General features: G+C 34.7%; 1 protein-coding gene across 5 annotated transcripts in view; it reads left to right on the top strand.

Moving 5' to 3' along the window:
* The window catches only part of Ap3s1 (adaptor related protein complex 3 subunit sigma 1), an 89321-nt gene that overhangs the window by 12232 nt on the left and 63046 nt on the right, over positions 1-14043 (top strand). The window lies entirely within an intron of this gene.

Here is a 14043-nt window from a genome sequence, read left to right as displayed (position 1 = left end):
TCTTATCATTTCTTTTCTATTTTCTGTATTTTTACCTTTTCACTCTATTTTTTGGGTACTTCTCTATTATATTTTCTAGTTTTTCTCTAAATGTAAAAATTTCTCCTCATATTTTCACTTTCCACTAGCTGCTATTTTGTTATTGTATTTTATGTAGTATGTTTCTCTCCTGAGAATTTTTGAGATACAAAGTTCAGATTCCCATATTAGAATTTAGAGACTACAAAGGAAAGTTGAACGCATTATTTTCTGTACCTAAAAGGAATATCAACAGGACCAAAGAAGAGACTAATTTTATCTGACGTAGTTAAAAAAAAAAAAAAAAAAAAAACAAAAAAAACTTCATAGAAATGGTAATGACTTAAAAAAAATGGTAATGACTAAGCTGTGTGTCTAAAAAGGGTGTTGTTAGCAAATGGAGTGAGAAAGGTGTTCCAAAACAGAAGTGAGAAAATATAATGGGAGTGAATGGTGAGATATGCAGTGTGGTTAGAGGAGATTGGATAAGGGAGAAGAAATAAATAATGAAACTTCAAAGGTATGCCTAGATTTGGTTATATGGACCTTGGAGATCTTTAAGAAAGGAAGTAAATATTGTTTGTTTGTTTTTAAAGGAGGTAATGTATTTGGTGCTGTGTGTAGGTCAGTTGAGTAGGGAGACAGGTAGCAGAATAACATTTTGGTGGTTCATATGGTATTCTGAGTAAAAATAAAAATCTGAGTTGAAATAATGTGTTTGAATCTAGCATTACTGTTGTTTATGAAGAATTTACCTGCATCTGGACATGGGAAGTGAAAGAAAGGGAATTATCAAGATTTTTCATATGGAAGATGATAATTGGTGATGCTATTAGCTGAGACTAGAATATAGTAATAATATTTTTAGGAAAAATGTAATGTTTTTAGTCTTTAACATGTAATGTTTCATATGGTTTTGTGGAAAATAAGTAGAGATGTCTGTCTGGAAGCTGGAAGTACCTTGTGAGCAACTCAGGCACTGGGAACATAGGAGAATTAAAAATTAGGAAGATAGTAACATACTACTGTTGTGAAACCACAGGAGTAGGTAGATAACGATGATCCATGTAGAGCATTTAGTTCTACATGAAGACTAGAAGGAAGTGGGTGGGATATGATTAAGCACACATAAGGAAGGAAGAGGGCAGCTGTCTCACACAGTGCTTTTGTTCTTCTTCCAACCTCTTTTCAGTGTTTCTGTGAAATGCTGAGTATATATAAAAGAATATTTACATGTTAAATATATGTAAATTATAGTCAATAATAACCTAATTGCTGTATTTAAGAAAAATTACTAATACCTTTGAAGGTTTTCTGTTTTCCTCTGTATTCAGAGATAACCACTGTCTTAAATTTTTAATTTAATTTTTTGGTGCTGGGGATTGAATCCAGGGCCTTGCACATGCTAAGGACGTGTTCAACCACTGAGCTATAACCCCAACCCCACTGAATTTTTAAAAATATTCTCTTTTCATTTTGATATAATTTTTTTGTTCTTTTTAAAAAAATTTTTTTTTATTCTTTAGTTGTAGTTGGACAAATACCTTTATTTTATTTTTATGTGGTGCTGAGGATCGAACCCAGGGCCTTGCACATGCTAGACGAGCACTCTACCGCTGAGCCACAACTCCAGCCCCAATTTTTTTTGTTCTTAAACAATTATTGTTTTGCATCTTATTGAACTTTACAAAGATAGTCACGGTGTATATATTCTTTTGGAACTTAATTTTTTTTAAAAATTGTGTTCATTAGTTTTTGAGATTGACTTTTGGCATATTAGGTTCAGTTATAATCATTTTTAATACAGTGTATTATTCTTTGCATGAATAAACCAAATTTATGTGTAATCCTACTATTAATATTCTGTTAATACAGAGATTTACATTGATCAGTTTTATAATATTAAATCAACTTGGCATTGATAGAATCAACTCACTTTAGTAATACTTTATGCACATTTTAAAAAATGAATTGTGTTTGATTATTGGGGTTGGTTTCTAGGCTCTGTCTCCTATGCTTTGGAGACTGTTAGCTCTGATGTATGGGTGCTAGAAAATATACAGGGAGAACACTGGGCACCTTGAAAGCCAGGAAATGTCCTGGATTTTCAGAACTGCCTGGACATTACACTTAGTGCCCCTAAGGGCCATTTCTCTTGTATTATCTATACTGTCAGATTCCTGGTCACTGCCCCCTAGAGGACAGAATATCAGGGACAGAATTTCAAGATATCGGCTTGAATTATAGATAATCTCTCCTGAGAAAGATGTCCACAGAAGGAGGAGGAGAAGATGTAGTTGATTTTCAGGTGTGTGTCCAAGGTCAGGGACTGTACTGAATTTTTCTCCCAAACTACCTTGTATTTAGAACTTGCAAAACTTTACTTTTACAAAGTGTTTAACATATTTCAACTACTTTATTTCATTTTCTTCTTACAATAGACAGTTTTAGCTCTTTAAAATAATATATGCTTTGTGTACCCCATAGTCTTCCCTCTTTTCTTATACTTTTGTCTAATTTATGCTATGAATTCATAACCTATAGAGTTGAAAAGGTTTCTTTTTTCTTTCATTTTCATTTTCATTCATTCTAACTATTTATACATGAAAGTAGAATGCATTTTGACACTTTATACATAAATGGAGCACAACTTCTCCTTCCTCTGGCTGTACATGGTGCAGAGTCGCACTGGTAGTGGAAACATATAATAATGTCCATCTCATTCCACCGTCTTTCCCATTTCCACACTCCCTTCTCTCCCCTCACTCCCCTCTTCACAATCCAAAGTTCCTTCATTGTTCCCTACCCAACCCACATCTGCATCATCTGCTAATCAGAGAAAACATTAAACCTTTGTTTTTTGGGGGTTTGGCTTATTTTGCTTAGTGTGATATTCTCCAGCTGCATCCATTTACCTGCAAATGCCATAATTTCATTCTTTAATGCTGAGTAATATTTCATTTTGTGTACCACATTTTCTTTGTCCATTCTTCTGTTGAAGGGCATCTAGGTTGGTTCCATAGTTTAGCTATTGTGAATTGAGCTGCTATACACATTGATATAGCTGTGTCACTGAAGTATGCTGATTTTAAGTCCTTCGGGTATAAACTGAGGAGTGGAATAACTGGGTCAAATGGTGATTTCATTCCATGTTTTCTGAGGAATCTCCATACTGCTTTCCAGAGTGGTTGCACCAGTTTGCAGTCCCACAAGCAATGCATGAGTGTACCTTTTCCCTCCTGTTCTCGCCAACACTTATTATTGCTTGTATTCTTGATAATTGCCATTCCGACTGGATTGAGATGAAATCTTAGAGTAGCTTTGATTTGCATTTCTGTAAATGAACTTTTTATGTTCGTTGATTGATTATATTTCTTCTGAGAAGTGTCTGTTCAGTTCCTTAGCCCATTTATTGATTGGGTTATTTTATTTTATTGGGGTTAAGTTTTTTAGTTCTTTATATATACTGGAGATTAGTGCTGTATATGATATTCATGTGGTAAAGATTTTCTCCATTCTGTAGGCTGTCTTTTCATGTTATTGTTTCCTTTGCTGAGAAGAAGCTTTTTAGTTTGAATTCATCCCATTTATTGATTTTTGATTTTACTTCTTGTATTTTAGGAGTCTTGTTGAGGAAGCCAGTCTTAAGCTGACATGTGAAGATTTGGGCCTACTTTTTCTTCTTGTTAGGTGCAGGGTCTCTGTTCTAGTGCCTAAGTCTTTGATCCACTTTGAGATGATTTTTTGTGCAGGGTGAGAGATAAAGGTTTAATTTCAGTTTGCTATATATGGATTCCAGTTTTCCCAGCACCATTTGTTGAAGAGGCTATGTTTCTCCAATGTATGTTTTTGGCACCTTTGTCTAATATAAGATAATTGTAATTTTGTGGGTTAGCCTCTGAGTTCTCTCTTCTGTACCATTGGTCTACCTCTCTGTTTTGGTGCCAGTACCATACTGTTTTTGTTACTACTGCTCTATAGTATAGTTTAAGATCTGGTATTGTGATGCCTCCTGGTTCACTTTTCTTGCAAGGATTGCTTTGGCTATTCTGGGTCTCTTATTTTTCCAAATGAATTTCATGATTGCTTTTTCTATTTCTATAAGGAATGACATTGGGATTTTAATTGGAATCACATTGAATCTGTATAGAGCTTTAGGAAGTGTGGCCATTTTGACAGTATTAATTTTGCCTATCCAAGAGCATGGGAAATCTTTCTGAACTAAGGTCTTCTTCATTTTCTCTCTTTGGTATTCTGTAGTGTTCATTGTAGAGATCTTTCATCTCTTTTGTTAAGTTGATGCCAAGTTTTTTTTTTTTGTTGTTTTTTTTTTAATTTTTTGAGAGTTTTGTGAATAGGGTGGGTTTCCTAATTTCTCTTACTGTGGATTCATTGCTGAAGTATAGAAATGCATTTAATTTAATGGGTATTGATTTTATATTCTGCTACTTTGCTGAACTCATTTATTAGTTCTAGAAGTTTTCTGGTGGAATTTTTTAGATCTTCTAAGTATAGAATCATGTCCTCTGGAAATATTGATAGTTTTGAATTCTTCTCTTCCTGTTCATATCCCTTTAATTTCTTTGGTCTGTCTGATTGCTCTGGCTAGCGTTTCAAGGACAATGTTGAATAGAAGTGGTGAAAGAGAACATCACGGTCTTGAACAGTTTTTAGGGGGATGCTTTTAATTTTTCTCCTTTTAGAATGATGTTGGCCGTGGGCTTAGCACCTAGATAGATTTTACTATGTTGAGATAAGTTTCTACTATCTCTAGTTTTTCTAGTGTTTGGAACATAAAGAGGTGCTATATTTTTGTCAAATGCTTTTTTGTGCATCTATTGAGATGATCATATGATTCTTGTCTTTAAGTCTATTGATGTAATAAATTACATTTATTGATTTCCATATGTTGAACCAATCTTGCATCCCTGTGATATGAACCCCATTGATTATGGTGCATCATCTTTTTAATGTGTTTTTGAATGCAATTTGTCAGAATTTTATTGAGAATTTTCTCATCTGTGTTCATCAGGGATATTGGTCTGAAGTTTTCTTTCCTTGATGTGTCTTTGTCTGGTTTTGGTATTAGGGTGATACTTGCCTCATAGAATGAGTTTGGAAAGGTTCCCTTCTTTTCTATATCATGGAATAATTTGAGGAGTACTGGCGTTAATTCTTCTTTGAAGGTCTTGTAGAACTTGGCTGAGAATCTATCTGGTCCTGGGCTTTTCTTGGTTGGTAAGCTTCTGATGGCATCTTCTCTTTCATTGCTTGAAATTGATCCGTTTAAATTGTGTATGTCCTCCTGATTCAGTTTGGGTAGATCAGGTCTCTAGAAATTTGTTTGTGTCTTTGAGATTTTCTATTGGAGTGTAAATTTTCAAAATAGTTTCTAAGTATCTTCTGTATTTCAGTAGTGTCCATTGTGATATTTCATTTTTCTTCATGAATTTTAGTAATTTGAGTTTTCTCTCTTTTTCTCTTCATTAGTGTAGCTAAGGGTTTCTCTATTTTATTTATTTATTTTTTCAAAAAAACTTTTGTGTGTGCCAGTTTTTTGAATTGTTTCTTTTGTTTCAATTTCATGCTGATTTTAATTATTTCCTGTTTTCTACTGCTTTGGGTGTTGATTTTTTATTCTTTTTCTAGGGCTTTGAGATGTATTGTCAGGTCATTTATTCATTGACTTTCTAAAAATGAATGAGCTCAATGTAATGAACTTTCCTCTTAACATTGCTTTCATAGGTCCCAAAGATTTTGATATGTTGTATTGGTGTTCTCATTTAGCTCTAAGTATTGTTTTGTTTCTTCTGCTATCCATTTGTCATTCAGTAGCATGTTATTTAGTCTCCAGCTGTTGGAGTAGCTTCTATTTTTTTCTTTTTTATCATTGATTTCTAGTTTCATTGCTTTATGGTCTCACAGAATACAGGGTAGTATTTCTGATTTTTTGTATTTGCTAAGAGTTGCTTTGTGGCATAAGATATGGTCTATTTTAGAGAAGGATCCATGTGCTCCTGAGAAGAAAGTGTATTTAATCATTGATGGATGAAATTATGTGGTCCATTAAGTCTAAACCATTGATTGCATTATTTAGTTTTATAGTTTTCTTTGTTTGGTTTTTGAATGGAAGATCTATCCAGTGGTGAGACAGGTCTGTTAAAGTCATCAAGTATTGTTATATTGTGGTCTATTTGATTCTTGAAATTAAGAAGGGTTTGTTTGATGTATATAGATGCTCCATTGTTTGGGCATAAATATTTACGATTGTTATGTCTTGTTGATGTATAATTCCCTTAAACAGTATGAAATGTCCTTCTTTATCCATTTTGACTAACTTTATCTGATATGAGGATGGAAACCCCCACTTGTTTACGCTGTCCATGTGAGTGATATTATTTTTTTCAACCTTTCACCTTTAGTCTGTGGATGTCTTTTCCTGTGAGGTGAGTCTCTTGAAGACAGCATATTGTTGGGTTTTTTAAAATTTAATCCAGTCTGCCAGTCTGTGCCTTTTGATTGATGGGTTTAAGACATCAACATTCAGGGTTATTATTGAAATATGATTTGTATTCCTGGTCATTTTGGTTTATTTTGGTTTTAATTTGACTGTTTCTCCTTTGATTGACTTTTCCTTTAGTGTAATTCCTCCCTTTGCTGGTTTCATTGTTTTTTTCATTTACTCCTCAGGGATTATTTGCTGAGAATATTCTGTAGTGTAAGCTTTCTAATTGTGAATTCCTTTTACTTTTGTTTATCATGGAAAGTTTTTATTTCATCTTCAAACCTGAAACTTAGTTTTTCTGGATATTAAATTCCCGCTGGTATCCATTTTCTTTCAGTGTTTGATATAATTCTAAGACCTCCTGGTGTTGAGGGTCTGGGTTGAGAAATCAGCTGAACTCTGAATTGGTTTCCCCCATATGTAATTTGATTTTTTTCTCTGTGGTCTCTAAAATTCTGTCCTTTCTGCATGGTAGTCATTTTCATTATAATGTGCCTAGATGTGAGTCTGCTGTAATTTTGTACATTTTGAGTCCTATAACTCTTGTAGTTGATTTTCCTTCTCCATGCCTTCATCTGTTCTGATAAATCTTGAAGTTGCTCTTTTCATGTTATCCCTTATTTCTTGGAAGTTCTTCTCATGGTTTCTTACCATCTTTTCTGTATGCTCAACTTTATTTTCAAGAATGTGTATTTTGTCTTTATCGTCTGAGGTTCTATCTTCCAAGTGGTCTAGTCTGTTGGTGACACTTTCCATTGAGTTTTTAATTTGGTTCATTATTTGCTGAGAATATAAAAATAAAAAATTTTCTTTTTATAATCTCTGCCTCTTTATTGAAGTGATCTTTCACTTCCTGTATTTTTTCTCTCATACCATCCTTTATTTCAAAGATCAGTTTAACTATGTACCTTCTAAACTCCTTCTCTGACATTTATTCTACTGTGTTGTCTATGGGTTTTATTGTTGGAACATGTTAATTTGTTTGAGGCACTTTGTTCCCTTGTTTTGTCATGTTGTTTGTGTGTCTTCCCATTAGTGGTATGGATCTAAGGCCCTACAGTTTCTACCCTGTAGTTTTATAGTGTCCCTGAATGCTTCCAGTACCTCATCTTTAAGTGGGAGATCAGTATTAACAGCACCCAATGCAAATAATATACAATCTTAAACCACATAACTCCTATTAAAGCATCTACAGTTTTGTCACAATAAACAGAAATTATGTGTTCAATTATTGTCTACAATATTGACGATAAGTTTGCTAAAAGGGTTTATAATGATGAAAAAAAAAAGGAACAGAAGTAGTATAAGATGTGATGTTTATGAGGAACAAGGACAGAAGATAGAGTTAAAAAATTATAGAAAGAGCAAGGGAGGAATTAATAGAGGTTGGCCGTTAGCTTGAGAGAAATGAGAAAGAGAATCCAGGGAGACAGATAAGTGAGATAAAAAAATATATACAGATATAAAAAATATATAATTTTTTATATACAGATATATATTTTTTATATCTGTATATATTTTTTATCTCACTTATCTGTGAGATGTGGGGGTGGTCTCTATGGAAAATTTATCTCACTTATCTGTGAGATGTGGGGGTGGTCTCTATGGAAAATTCATCGATTGCTTTCATTGGCTTTCAGAAATTTTTTCCGTTTCCTTTCTCTGCTGATAAGGTGGGGTTGTCTGAAGTTTGATGATAGCTCTAGTCCAGTGGGTGCTGGACGATTGGCTGGGTGAACCAATAGCAAGATGCCCTCACACCCTTTTCCAGTCTTTCCACCTATTATAGCTGGCCTCTTCTGTCCCCGCACTTCAGGACTCACTGAGCTGGAGAGAGCCCAGTTTCTCCAACCTGTTCTCCGCCCAGGGAACTGCCCTTGGTCTCTGGCTTTGCACAGGTTTTCCAGGCCCAGACTTGCCCATGCAGACCCAGCTGTAATCTGATCTGGGCTCCAGATTGCCCAGGCTCTTACTTGTTGCACTCCCAAGATCTCAATGCTGTTTCAGCTCGGAGAGAAACCACCAGGGATGTGCTTACACAAAGGTACAACACTGCAAAGAGGCAGCTAGATGGCGGCCACTAGCACACCCAGCAGAAAGACCTCAGGTGCAACCAGACCTCTAGATACCCTGACATTATATCTCCAGGCCCTAACTAGTGTCCCCAGACAGAGGCTGCTGCACCCTGATATGATCGCAGTGGTGGAAGCAAACCTGCAGGTCACTTGGCCCTCGACTCTCATCCCAGGCCCTGGCTGGTGTCCTAAGATGGTGGTAGCCACATGTAACCAAACCTGTGAGTACCCTGACAATGGATTTCCAGGCAGCAGTAGGCAGCAGGCAGTGGGTGAACTGCAGGTGGTCAGCAGGCAGTTGTCCGGCTATCAGCAGGTGGACATCGGGAAATGGGTGATGGGCAGGCAAAAGGCGCCGGGCAAATAGGCAAACGGTGGGCGGTCAATGGTGGCCAGCAAGTGATCTCAAAAAAGTTAAGAACAGAGTAGGGAGGAAGAGCATGAGGAAAAGATTAACATTAAACAGAGACATGAGGTGGGGGGGAAAGGGAGAGAGAAGGGAAATTGCATGGAAATGGAAGGAGACCCTCATTGTTATACAAAATTACATATAAGAGGTTGTGAGGGGAAGGGAAAAAAAAACAAGGGAGAGAATTAAATTACAGCAGATGGAGTAGAGAGAGAAGATGGGAGGGGAGGGGAGTGGGGATAGTAGAGGATAGGAAAGGTAGCAGAATACAACAGTTACTAATATGGCATTATGTAAAAATGTGGATGTGTAACCGATGTGATTCTGCAATCTGTATTTGGGGTAAAAATGGGAGTTCATAACCCACTTGAATCAATGTATGAAATATGATATGTCAAGAGCTTTGTAATGTTTTGAACAACCAATAAAAAAAAAGTTTTCTTTTGAAAACTTTGGGAATGTCTGTCTATTCTTGATTTCCACTGGGGATGTTGTTGGATCATTGTGTATTACTGAAGGTGAACCATGCTTTGTTTACTGGAATGCTCCATCAGCTTTAAGTATACAGAAGTTAGTAAATGCAGATTCACTGCCCATAATAACCTGGAATTACTGAAGGAAGACAATAAGTAGAAGAGACTTCATTCTCTAGAATGCTAAAGAAAGTCTACTGAAATACCCTATTAGGGGTTACAGAGGATGGGAGACAAATATAGCTCAAACTGTACATGAAACTAGTGTATGTTCATGAGTAGATAGATATCATGCTTTACTTTTTATTTCATTTTGCCTTGACTGTTGATAACTCAGCAATGATGTGTTCTTCTATGTTATTGAAACCTGAATATCAATTTGTCCTATTACATCTGATTTAACAAGATTCAGAAACTGTGGCTCTTACTTTATTTCCTATACTTAAATGTGTGTATCTCAATAGTATATATTTTTTTAAGTAGATGAACACAGTACCTTTATTTTATTTATTTTTATGTGGTACTGAGGAATGGAACCTAGTGCTAGACAAGTGCTGTGCCACTGAGCTACAATCCCAGTCCAATAGTGTATTAAAAATTATTTTTTATTTTATTTATTTATCTTTATGTGGAGCTGAGAATTAAACCCAGGGCCCTCACACGTGCTAGAGCAATAGGTATATATTTGAAATGATCAAAAAGGAATGTTGTTGCTATGTGCTATTTTAATAAAATATTTAAATCCCTTAAAATAAATTCTGTTTATGTTTGAAAATGAGATTGTACTATGATTCATTTCTCATTGTCTGATTTGGTATGAGTGTTAAGTTAGTCTTATAAAATGAATGGGTATCTTTCAGCATTGTTTTCTAGTTTTCAGTGTACAAATCTTGTACATCTTTGATTAAATATATTCCTGAGTATTGTGTTTTTATTTTTATTGGATTTTCTTGGACAGTATCACGAATATGAATGGGATTTGCTTTTTAATTTTTTTTAGGTTTTATTGCTAATGGTTTCTTATGTGTTTATTTTGTATCTTTTCACTTGCTGAATTTGCTTATTAGCTCTGTCAATTTTTTCTTTTTAATCTATACGGCTTTGGGGGGATAAAATCTTATTATCTCTTAAAAGAGATAGTTTTACTTCTTGCTTTCCAGTTTATCTGGAAAGTAGTTTGATTTTTTTCACCTATTTGAATTATGGTTGGAGAATATAATTTTTGTGAAACTAATCCTTTAATATGTGTTATTCATTCCTTTAATTTTACTTTATAATTTGTTTTTATCACCTCTAGTCTATGTATATTTTTAAAATAACATATTGTTTAGTTTTGCTTAATTTTGAATTTTATATTAGTGGGATGGTTTATTGTTCTGGTATTTGCTTTTCTGTTCTGCTGTAGACTAAATTGTGTCTGCCCACAATGTTGGAGTTCCAACCCTGAAGTAATGGTAGTCAGAAATGGACTTTTCCTTAAATGATTAGATTAACTGAGATCATGATGTGGGACCCTCTTTGTGGCATTAGTTCCCTTATAAGAAGTAGTACTGGAGAGCTTGCTTTTTCTATTCTCCTTGCTATGTGAGGACACAGTGAGAAAGTGGTCAATTATAGGATAGCAGAAGAGCACTGCTCTACAAATGAGCATGCTGGCACCTTGGTCTTAGACTGATAGCTTCCTGAATCTTGTAAGAATATAAATATTGTTATATAAGCCATCCAGTCTGTGGTATTTTGTCATGGAGGATTAAAACTTTCTTTACCATATTAAGTTTTTAAGAATCATTCATATATAAGGAGATAATTTATAAGATCTTATTATGTCATTATTTATCTGTTCTGCAAATGGTGGACGTTTGAATTGTTTTCAGCTTTTTTTTTTGTTGTTACAAACATTGCTTTTATTAATAGTCTATGTATCTCCTGGTGCATGGGTTAAGAATTTATTAGAGTTTTGTGCATGGTGAGAGAGGTTTAATTTCATTTTGTTGTATATGGATTACCAGTTTTCCCAGCACCATTTGTTGAAGAGGCTATCTTTTCTCTAATGCATGTTTTTAGCACCTTTGTCTAATATAAGATAATTATAATTTTGTGCATTAGTCTCAGTGTCCTCTCTTCTGTATCATTGGTCTACCAGTCTAGTTGGTGCCAATATCATGCTGTTTTTGTTACTGTTGCTCTATAGTATAGTTTAAGGTCTAGTATACTGATGCCACCTGTTTCACTCCTTCTGCTAAGGACTGCTTTAGCTATTCTGGGTCTCTTATTTTTCCAGATGAATTTCATGATTACTTTTTCTACCTCTATGTGGAATGCCATTGGGATTTTGATCAGAATTGCCTTAAATCTGCATAGTGCTTTTGGAAACATGGTCATTTTGATAATATTAATTCTGCCTATCCAAGAGCAAGGTAGATCTTTCCATCTTTTAAGGTCTTCTTTGATTTCTTTCTTTAGAGTTCTATAGTTTTCATTGTATAGATCTTTCACCTCTTTTGTTTTGATTCCCAGTTTTTTTTTTGGGGGGGGGTGGTTATTGTAAATGTGGTAGCTTTCCTCATTTCCCTGTCAGAGGATTTGTCACTGATGTGCAGAAATGTCTTTGATTTATGGGTGTTGATTTTATATCCTGCTACTTTGCTGAATTCATTTACTAGTTGTAGAAGTTTTCTGATGGAACTTTTTGGGTCTTCTAAGTATAGAATCATATCATCAGCAAAAAGTAGGCCTAATCTTCATCATGTCAGATTAGGCCCCAATTTCCTTAATAAGACTCCTATAGTGCGAGACTTAAAATCAAGTATCAATAAATGGGGTGGACTCAAACTAAAAAGTTTCTTCTCAGCAAAAGAAACAATCCGTGAGGTGAATAGAGAGCTTACATCTTGGGAGCAAATTTTTACCCCTCATACATCAGAGCACTCGTCTCTAGTGTATATAAAGAACTCAAAAAGCTAACCACCAAAAAAACAAGTAACCCAATCAATAAAGGAGCAAAGGACCCGAACAGACACTTCTCAGAAGAGGATATACAATCCATCAACAAATATATGAAAAATGTTCAACATCTCTAGCAATTAGAGAAATGCAAATCAAAACTATTCTAAAATTTCATCTCACTCCAATTTGAATGGCAGCTGTTATGAAGACAAACAACAATAAGTGTTAGCAAGGATGTGAGGGAAAACGCACACTCATACATTGCTGGTGGGACTGCAAATTGGTGCAGCCAATATAGATAGCAGTATAGAGATTCCTTGGAAAACTGGGAATGGAACCACCATTTGACCCAGCTATCCCTCTCCTTGGTCTATACCCAAAGGATTTAAAAACAGCATATTGCCCGGACACAGCCACATCAATCTTTATAGAAGAACAATTCACAATAGCTAAACTGTGGAACCAACCTAGATGTCCTTCAGTAGGTGAATGGATTAAAAAAAAACGTGGTATATATACACAATGGAATATTATTCAGCAATGAAAAAGAATAAAATCATGGCATTTCCAGGTAAATAGATGGCGCTGGAGAAGATAATGCTAAGTGAAGTTAACCAATCCCAGGAAAACAAATGCCAAATGTTTTATCTGATATAAGGAGACTGATTCTTTGTTGGGTAGGAAGGGGGAGCATGGGAGGAATAGATGAACTCTAGATAAGGCAGTGGGGTGGGAGGAGAAGGGAGGAGGCAGGGGGTTAGAAATGATGGTGGAATGTGATGAACATCATTATCATGTATGAAGACACAAATTGGTGTGAATATACTTTATGTATATTCACCAGAGATATGAAAAATTGTGCTCTATATGTGTAATAAGAATTGTAATGCATTCCACTGTCAATATATTAAAAAAATCAATAAAAAAGAATTTGTTAGATATATGTAATTACCGATATTTAAGTGTTTGTGACTTTCAAAACCACGGGTTTCATATGGTGTAGAATAGTATCGAGGAGCAAAAATAAATGCTTGTAAATAAACTTCCTAAGTGATTGTACTCATTACTTTCACATATGTGGGATGAGAGTTTGCCTCCACATCTTTCTCAACATTGGATATTGTCATATTTTTATGCTCTTTTTGTACATAGTGTTACACTTTTTTTTTATGATGCATGTTGAGGTAATTTTGCTTAGTTCTCGCAGTGTTGGGAAGCTGATTTTTTTTTTAAACTGGAATGTGAATTACTTGGTTGAGTTTAATAAATATTTAATTAACCCAATTCTTGGTTTTAGCTTATGGTTATATAAAGATAAGTAAAGTGGATGAACTCTTACCTCAGTCTATCTCCAAACTTGTGCATTATTTTTTCATTCAAATATAGATTGGCTACATGAATTAATTCTAACATCTCTGTTTACTTCTTCATTTTACTCATTTGTAAAACGGTGGGCTTTGGCTAGTTGATATCTATTTTGCTTTGGCTAGTATTTCTAATTTATTTGTTATTCTTGTTAGTTTTTGAAATTTAGAAATAAGCTACTTTTACTATACTGGTAGTTTTTTGTTTTTCTTTTTTCATCAAAAAAAGTTGGGTTTTGCTTCTGTAAAGTAT

This window comes from Marmota monax, unplaced genomic scaffold, assembly GCF_021218885.2.
Source record: "Marmota monax isolate L192 unplaced genomic scaffold, Marmota_monax_Labrador192_F-V1.1 WCK01_AAM20220418_F8-fsc00097, whole genome shotgun sequence".
Taxonomy (NCBI): domain Eukaryota; kingdom Metazoa; phylum Chordata; class Mammalia; order Rodentia; family Sciuridae; genus Marmota; species Marmota monax.
This window is presented reverse-complemented; position numbering and strand designations above follow the sequence as displayed.